Source organism: Bidens hawaiensis, unplaced genomic scaffold (genome assembly GCF_021521415.1).
Source record: "Bidens hawaiensis isolate Kalapana, Puna unplaced genomic scaffold, B.hawaiensis_p1.1 tig00046019_1, whole genome shotgun sequence".
NCBI lineage: Eukaryota > Viridiplantae > Streptophyta > Magnoliopsida > Asterales > Asteraceae > Bidens > Bidens hawaiensis.
Window position 1 is genome coordinate 24,954 of NW_027505959.1, and position 9,518 is coordinate 34,471.

The 9,518-nt window shown below is 37.6% G+C and overlaps 1 pseudogene across 1 annotated transcript; it reads right to left on the reverse strand.

Moving 5' to 3' along the window:
• Positions 1-6,545: 6,545 nt before the first annotated feature.
• On the reverse strand, positions 6,546-7,797 carry LOC143616145 (GDSL esterase/lipase CPRD49-like; annotated as a pseudogene). The gene is made up of 6 exons (XR_013150609.1): positions 7,666-7,797; positions 7,465-7,542; positions 7,236-7,376; positions 7,058-7,134; positions 6,835-6,972; positions 6,546-6,748 (listed from the first exon to the last, which is right to left on the reverse strand). The product of XR_013150609.1 is annotated as a GDSL esterase/lipase CPRD49-like (transcript).
• Positions 7,798-9,518: the final 1,721 nt, after the last annotated feature.

Sequence of the window (9,518 nt, forward strand, 5' to 3'; positions counted from 1 at the left end):
GTGAATGAATGTATGTATACAGAGTGTGTGAGTGCAGAATGAGTTCAGTTGAAGGGTTACTTTGACTCGGTTTATAAGCCCTACGACCGGTTACCTCTGGTTATGTGGTGAGTTGTGAACCGGGTTTTTACATTTCTCTCGTAATTAGGGGTAGAGGTGCACAAACCGGTTTAAAAGTCAAACCGGTTCGGTCTGGTCAATAAAAGTCAAAACCGGACTATGATCGGTTTTGGTTCGGGTTTAAGCCGGTTTCTAACCATGTTATCATCGGTTTCGGTTCGGGTTTTGACCGGTTTCGGTTTGGCTAACCAGTTTTGGTGGAGAAAATTACAAACCGGTTTCAAACATACGGTTTCAATCAGTTCCAAACCATTTTTACATAATCGACTTCAAATCGGTTCGGTTTCAGTTCTATTTTCGGGCCGGGTCGGTTTACCGGTTTATTTGCCCCACCTCTAATTACGGGTGTTCAAGAAAACTTGAAATCCGAACCGAAACTAAAACCTGAATAATTTGGTCTGAATTATTATTCGGATTAGATTCAGATAGGGATTTCAAAAAATTTTGGATAGTTCTAATCCGAATAAATGGTATGCGATTTAATTGGTTTGAAGTTTGTTTTTATTTGTATCTTTTTTTAAATTTTTAGAATTTAATTTGACTGTTGTTTGAAGTTTGACTTTTCTTTGTGTATGTTTTATTTTAATTTTCCAGTTTTGTATTTTTATTTAATTAGACGTTTGTTTGAATTTTTGTTATATGGTTTATTTCGGGTTATTCGGGTAATCCGAATCCATCCAAAATCAATTCTGATCGGATAGGAACACCCCTAATTCGGATCGGATCAGATTTCGGATAGGACCCCCATTTGTGTAGACGACAATATGCCTTCACACAATACTCTCCCTGGTTTGGTCAACCCCTCATTCTTGTGTCCGTTATGGTCATGGATCACGGTCCTGGTTCTGCGAGAGCTCTAGGAAATTGCGCATCCCCACAATTTCATTCGAAGCGACCACACTTCTCTCTAACATAGGTGATTCCCATGAATCATTAAAAGCATCATGGTTATTTCACTTAACCTTAATATGCTTAACCTCTCCCAAATGTCACTGGTTTTAGGGTACTCCCCTAGGAGAAAGGACTAGGAAGTTCAAGACTCCCTTTGGTTTTGGGGTACCCCCCCAAAGTGACTGCCTCTGGTCATATGATTAAGTTTGCCTATTGAACTTAGCTCTTGGGATCTCCAGTCTGCTAAGTTAGGTTTCCCTCGTACTTCCTTTATCGCGGGCTTTAGTCCCATTCCTCTCGATAACTTATAAAATTTATCCGTGCTTAAGCCTTTTGTTAACGGGTCTGCAATGTTATCTTCTGACCTCACATGGTCAATCGTGATAACACTCGTTGACAGTAGTTGTCGTATCGTGTTATGTCTACGTCTCATATGCCTTGATTTGCCATTATACATTGAACGTTGAGATCTACCAATTGCAGACTCACTGTCACAGTGTATGTAAATTGCCGACAACGGCTTTGGCCATTGTGGAATGTCTTCCACGAATTGACGTAACCATTCGGCCTCTTCCCCAGATTTGTCTAAGGCAATGAATTCAGACTCCATTGTGGATCTAGCAATTACAATTTGTTTGGATGATTTCCAAGATATTGCTGCCCTACCAAGTAGGAACACGTACCCACTTGTTGATTTGGAATCTTTCATATCCGAAATCCAGTTCGCATCAGTATACCCTTTGATCACAGCTGGATGGTTGATATAATGCAAACCATAGTCTCTTGTGTATCTTATGTACATAAGCACCCTTATAATAGCTTTCCAATGTTGAACCCTTGGATTGCTAGTATATCTACTTAGCCTACTCACCGCGTATGCTAAATCGGGTCTCGTACATGTCATGAGATACATTAGACTTCCAATGATTCTTGAATACTCTAATTGAGCAACCGGCTCAGCTCTATTTTTACATAGATGTAGAGTAGTGTCAACAGGAGAACGAGCCACTCACTTGTCTTCCTTGTTGAATTTTTCAAGAATCTTGTCGACATAGTGTGCTTGACTCAAAGTAAGACCTTCTTTGGTTTTAATGATTTTTATTCCAAGAATAGTATCAACTAAACCCATGTCTTTCATGTAAAATCGTGCCTTTAACATGTCTTTTGTAGATTGAACCATTTTATCATTACTCCCAATGATAAGCATGCCATCCACATAAAGGCATAAAATAACATAACCTCCATTTGTGTTTTTAACATAAACACATTTATCACACTCATTAATTTTGAAACCATTGCTAATCATGACTTGGTCAAACTTTTGGTGCCATTTTTTTAGAGCTTGCTTCAAGCCATACAAAGACTTGATGAGTTTGCATACTTTGCCCTTTTGACTAGGGGCGGAGAAACCCTCAGGTTGCTCCATATATATCTCTTCTTCCAAATCACCATTTAGAAAAGCCGTTTTTACATTCATTTGGTGCACTTCCAAGCTTCGTAAAGACGCGATTGCAAGCACCAACCTTATAGAGGTTATACGTGTTAAGTATCAAAATAGTCTAGACCTTCCTTTTATCTAAAACCTTTGATGACTAGCCTCGCCTTGTATTTATCAATACTTCCATCGGCTTTCATCTTCTTTTTGAATATCCAACGATATCCAAGTGGTTTGCAACCAACTGGAAGATCTACCAATTCCCAAGTATGATTTTGTAAGATCGAATCAATTTCATTCTTGATTGCTTCTTTCCATTGAGGTCCTTCATGTGAGGTCACCGCTTCATGGTAGGTATTAGGTTCACCTTCAACCATAAAGCTTACGATGTCAGGACCAACGGATTTTGCAACCTTTTGTCTTTTGCTTCGTCTTAAATCACCATCCTCAGTCTCGGGCTGTTCATGTGTTCCTTCATGAACCAAGTCGTCATTTTGTGTTGACGAGCTTGCACCTACATCATTCTCTCATGATGATGAGGCCTCATGTGTGTGTCCTAACTTAGGAAACACGTGCTCAAAATACGAGACAGTATTGGGGCTCGCCTCCATGAAAGTGTTTACGTGTACATTTGGATTTTTGGATTCATGTACCAAAAACCGATGTGCACTACTATTGTGAGCATATCCAATGAAAATGCAATCAACAGTTTTGGGACCAATCCTAAGAGCTTTAGGAGGTGGTACGGTGACTTTAGCTAGGCACCCCCACACTTTCATGTATTTGTACGAAGGTTCTCTTCCCTTCCATAACTTATAAGGAGTCTCGTCCCTATTCTTGAGAGGTATCTTATTTAAAAGATAATTTGCCATTAAAATGGCACCCCCACATGTTATGGCTCACCCCAGAACTAACCAACCTGGCATTTATCATCTCTTTCAATGTACGGTTCTTTCGTTCCGCCATGCCATTTGATTGTGGAGAATAAGGAGGGGTTAATTCATGTATTATGCCACTTTGTGCGCATAAATCCGCAAATGGTGAAACGTATTCACCTCCTCGATCGCTTCTCACACGTTTAATTTTCTTGTTAAGTTGTAACTCAACTTCATTTTTAAACAAGATAAAATTTTCTATTGCTTCATCTTTACTTTTAAGTAAATATACATAACAATATTTTGAGCAATCATCAATAAACGTGATGAAATATTTGTTTCCCCCTCTTGTTGGGCACATTTTTAAATTGCACACATCGGTGTGAATTAAATCAAGTGTTTCGGTTATTCTTTCAACCGATTTAAAGGATGATCTTGTAAGTTTGGATTCAACACATGATTCGCATTTCGAGTTTGTATCAATGTGGAATGTTGGTATGCTTTTTAATTTAATTAAACGACGAAGTGAATTGAAATTTACATGTCCTAATCTACCATGCCAAACATTTGAATTTAAAGACTCAATAATATAAGCAGAAGTAGATGCCTTATTCATTTCATTTCCAATCACGGTTACATCAAGTTTAAACATACCATTGTGGGCATAGCCCTTACCAACATACATTCCACGCTTAGTCAAGACAAACTTATCCGACTCAAACACTAAACGAAAACCAAACTTATTAAGCAACCAACCCGAAACCAAATTCTTACGAATTTCGGGCACATACAAAGTGTTGCTCAAAGTAAGCTCTTTTCCTGAAGTCATCTTCAAGATCACATTCCCTTCACCCTTGATGTCGGCCGTTGCTTGATTCCCCATAAACAACTTAGCATCACTAGCAGCCTCCTTAAAGGTGCTAAAGAGGGTCTTGTCACCATACACATAACGGGTCGCACCCGTATCAATGAACCATCCTTGCGGTTTGTCCCCCACAAGATTGATTTCTTCAATCATTGTCGAGAGCTCGGTGATCATTGCCACCAACGGTTCACCATTTTCATCCACCATATGCGCACGCTCACGCTTAGGCTTCTTGCATTGGTTCGCACGATGGCCATTCTCATTACAATTGTAACAAACACCTTGGAAGTTTGAAGATTGAAGTTTCTTTTTCACAACCTCCTTCTTCGGTCCAAGGTTCACCTTTCCCTTTCCCTTATTCATTTTACCCTTACCCTTATGCCCCCCTTAGAAGATTGTCCAAGTTCAACCATGTTGGCCTTAGCCATTGGCTCCACACGAGCTGATTTTTGAGCCGTTTTATTGTCTTCCTCAATTCGAAGACGAACAATTAATTCATCAATAGTCATCTCCTTTCGTTTGTGCTTAAGATAATTCTTAAACTCATCCCAACTAGGAGGCAACTTTTCAATTATGGCTGCAACTTGGAACGTTTCACTAAGTGTCATACACTCGGCATGAATTTCATGAAGTATAACTTGTAGTTCTTGGACTTGGGTGATCACAGTCTTGGAGTCAACCATTTTAAAGTCCAAAAAACGGGCCACAACAAATTTCTTTGTTCCCGCATCTTCGGTTTTATACTTCTTGTCTAAAGACTCCCATAGTTCTTTGGCAGTCTTTATCCCACAATAGACGTTATACAATGGATCCGCCAAACCATTGAGCACGTAATTGCGACATAGAAATTCAGAATGTTGGGGGCTGTTTTCTCCAAGAACTGTGCTAAGTTCAAGGTTGTCAAGTAGAAAAAATTATAGCTGCCACCTCTTAAAGTGGACACCCGTGAACTTTTCGGGTTTTTTAGCATGGTTAGCCATTGTGGTCGCTCCCACATTGGCTGGGGTGGTCAAATGGACAGCAGGGGTAGCATTAGTAGTGTTTGGGGTTGGTCTTGTCATTCTTGCACACATAAAATAGACCAAGTTAGTAACTTAGAAAAAAAATTCAGAAAATTCTGAAATTTGCCAGATAAATTTATCCCGTGCGAGATAGCTTTATCTTGTGCGAGATAACCAAACCAGCCCAAAAAAGGAGCCTTTTTCTGATTTCAGAATGCTAAACCAAGAACGAATCTGTCTAAGTCCAACTTTGAAGATCCAATTCTTGATTCTGAGACCAAAACAGAAAAGAAAAACTGTTTATAAAACATATACTATTTTGAAACAAAACTGGTTTGGATCAAAATAGAATAGTTTCTGAAAATTTAAACAAAGTTTTCATGATAAGCTATCTCGTGCTAGATAGCCAAAAACAGCCCTAAAAGGAGCATTTTCTGATTTCAGAATGTTAAACCAAGAACGAATCTGTCTAAGTCCAACTTTGAAGATCCAATTCTTGATTCTGAGACCAAAACAGAAAAGAAAAAACTGTTTTTAAAACATATACTATTTTGAAACAAAACTGGTTTGGATCAAAACAGAATAGTTTCTGAAAATTTAAACAAAGTTTTCACGAAACGGTTTTAAAAATATTGTTTTAAGATCGTAGGAACCGAATTCGTGAATTGAGTAAATAAACAGAAAATTAACAAATAGTTTTATTACTCATACAATACAATACAAGAATCTGAAATACAATACAGAATCAAAGAAATAAACCAAATACAATATGAAAAAAAAAATATAAACGGTTTGGCTGAGGATCGTGTTGAACACGGGGTCCTTAAAACAATATTTCGAGTCTCCCAGGAGAACTCGTTGTTTCCCAGGGTACAACAGCCGGAGCAGTAGTACTGCCGGAGTTAACCGTAAACCTGAAAAAGGTTCGAATAAAAGAAACCAGAAATGTAGAAGAAGAAGAAGTTAGAAAAACCTTGCAACAATGCTTGTGTTGTGTGTAAGGTTTGGTGTGTGTTGCAACTTAGTTTACCTCTCTATTTATAGAGGAAAAACAAGGCACAAGTTTTTCATCCCACCAATGTGGGATACACCACTATAGTATTTTCTTTCAAATACACACAATCACACATCGATATCTCATCATCAATGTCTATTAGTGTGCATTTGTTGTGTCATAACAACGTACTAATGCACATGTAACAAATTTTCCAACAATAAGTTCAAGCTTGAAAATGATGTGATGGCTCTCAAGCTTATTATTAGTTTAACCAATAAACTATATTACAACAAATTATCACAAACAATCAAGAGGTCTGGTGCAAAAAAGATAAGAAAATGACATTTAAAAAGAGGCCATAAAAAAGGGGTTTATAATGTATGCTTGTGCGCGTTTTTAGCGGTCCCTAATTAAGCAATTAATATTCAAATTTGATGTTAAGCAAACTCTAGAGGCAAAGCTTCCCAATATAAACTAGGTTTCCAATCAGCAACTTCCTTGAGGACTTTTAGTATCTCTTTCACCACTATTTTGCTCCCGGTTGGTGTTAAGTGCACCCCGTCTCTGTTATCGTCAACATAATTAGTCAACCATCAGTTACTCGTTTATGAATGAATGAAATATAACCCGTAAAGCAAATGTATACTTACGTAAAGCAGGTTTCCATCCAGTTCTTACGCTGTTTAAACGCGTTACATAGATTGACAGATTTAATCCCCACCGTTTGGCATAATTCTACACAAGCATCTGCGTACTTTTGGCACAACTCGTTTTTGCGTTTATCATTACTGAAATATATAAGCATTTGTCACATAAAGGACACAAAAAACAAATAAAAAATTAACAAGTTTAGTTTAGTTATACTCATATCACCCCGAAGTTTGAAGAATTTGAGCCTCATTTACAGGTGGCGCGGTTACAAATATTACGCGTGTCTCCGTTGAAAGGTTCTGCCAACAACAATACACATATGATTGTATTAAAATAAAACACAAACAATACCTATTAAATGCTATCAAATATTTGTATTCAAATATTGAGGTAAACTAACCTTGAGATGGATATATATCTTCCTCATGTTTTCTACATACTAGGAAAGAGGTACATGAGGACTTGGACCATATGAACACGGTCGCTCTGAATCATTACCCCCAAAATAAACTATCACCAGAGATGGTTGTACCGCGCCATCCTAGAAAATAAAATAAGTAAATGAAAGTGTAAATTTTCAAAATGTAAAACGGGCCAGGTTGCATTTAATAACAAAATGAAGAAATCACCTTCGGAAAGACTTGATCAAGAACTTGTACGGCTTGCCGTGAGTTCCAACCACCGTATCCTCTCACAAATATGTCTGCCTGCACCATTTCAAATGAAACTGAACACATATTTATATATGAAATAATATGTACATAAGTTTTGGATAACAATATCTGCATCAAAGAAATCAAGATATACTGGTTATAGTTAGCGAGATTAACCTTACGTGCGTAAATGTCAGCGAGAATGGCACCCCAACCTTGGTTGCCAAAGCTTTGTTCAACGATTGAAGAACCGAAGAGAACAAACTGTGGCCTTGTTGGACCAACCATTGTCACAAACTCTGGATCACTCCAACAATTTGTTCCCGAGTTTCATTTAACAAGTGAAAAGAAAAGAAAGGAAAGGAAAATAAACATTTTTATGTGTTCCCGAGATGGATGGAAAAGAAAATAAAGTTGCTATTTTTACTATTATACCCTTTATAGAGAAAATTAAATAAAAAACACTCCAACATGACAAAAATATTATGTTTACCTCTAAGTCAACATCATAAGTCACTCATTTTCAGATAATGGTTATCTCTATGTGTTCTAAATAGGGGTGTTCAGGTCTGGTTTTTGCAGTTTTATGTCAAACCGCGAACCAAACCACTTGTAACGGTTTTTGGTTTTTGCACACCAAAACCAAACCGTAGAATTCTTAAACCGAACCAAACTGTTAACGGTTTGGTCCGGTTTAGTTTGACGGTTAAATACTTAAATCTATTATAGCTTTAAAGTGCAGTAGTATAGCAGCAACACACAGTCCAAATTTCTAAGTCCAAAGTTCATCTTTCCCTAAATTATTACTACCACAGTAAGACTTGTGTTGTTTGTTATATATCATAGGACTATTGTGTTTTTTTATATTTCTTGTATTTAAATAATGAGATACATATATCATGGGTCGAGATATTGTACAATAATGCCCTTACGTACGATAGGTACGCGAGACGCTCAAAGGCAAAAATACTAAAACGCCCAGCCGGAAACCTAAAACGCTCGGCTAAATCTAAAACGCCAAAAACGGGTTTCCTGAAAAAAGTAAAAAATCGATCGATTAACGATCCAAAACTGTTTTTTTTGGTGAATCGATGATTAATTGGGCATGTATTGATGATTCCGAGATGTTGGGATGTAATTTCATGGATCGATTCGTGAAAAAAGGGATTCGCGTACCTATTGTGCGTTAAGGTATTATTGTATTGGATCTTTTGCCCATATGTCATAAACAGGTAATATAACTTTTAAATTTATCTTTTATGCATTTTTTATAAAGACCTAATACGTTTAAACCGTGAAACAAATCCGTTAGTAACGGTTCGGTTTTAATTAAGATAGTCTATCAATTAAGATCTGTCCATACAATTTAAAGCAATTAGTTGGTTACTAAAATTACCCTAAAGATGTAAAATCAAAACAAAATGTTAGATGTTAAATTAAGAATATTAAGAATACCTTCTATAAGAGGAAGCAGGTGGTCTGTTGGTGTTTCAGTCGTCGAGGTACAAAAATGATGAGAACAAGTGTTAGTTAGATTAGATGGATTTGGTTGTCGTCATCATCATCATCATCATCGTACTCAGTATATCCCACCAATAGCAATGCTATGGTAGGGTCTGAGAAGGGTAAGATGTAGACAGCCTTACCTCTATCCCATAGGGATAGAGAGGCTGCTTCCGGTGAGACCCCCGGCTCGATAGTAGTTTTGCATCAAGTTTTGGACACAAGGCACATAACACTCAATGATCGGGACACCGGCTGATTGGTGCATGTGCCCTTGTCTTTCGGCTATCGCCACCACAGGATGCCTGATTAACCTTCCGCCACTTTTAACGTTATTTTCACGAGATTAGTAAAATAACGTCAAAATTAGTGCAATTTTACTTTTGCCCACCCAAGGGTTCACACATATATACATTATATGCGCGCACCGCAAGCAGAGCGTATTAGATGGATTTGGATGTATGGCCACCAAACTCTTGTCACTTGTTTATGCTTTGACAAGTTGATTTAAATAAATGATTTTTTAT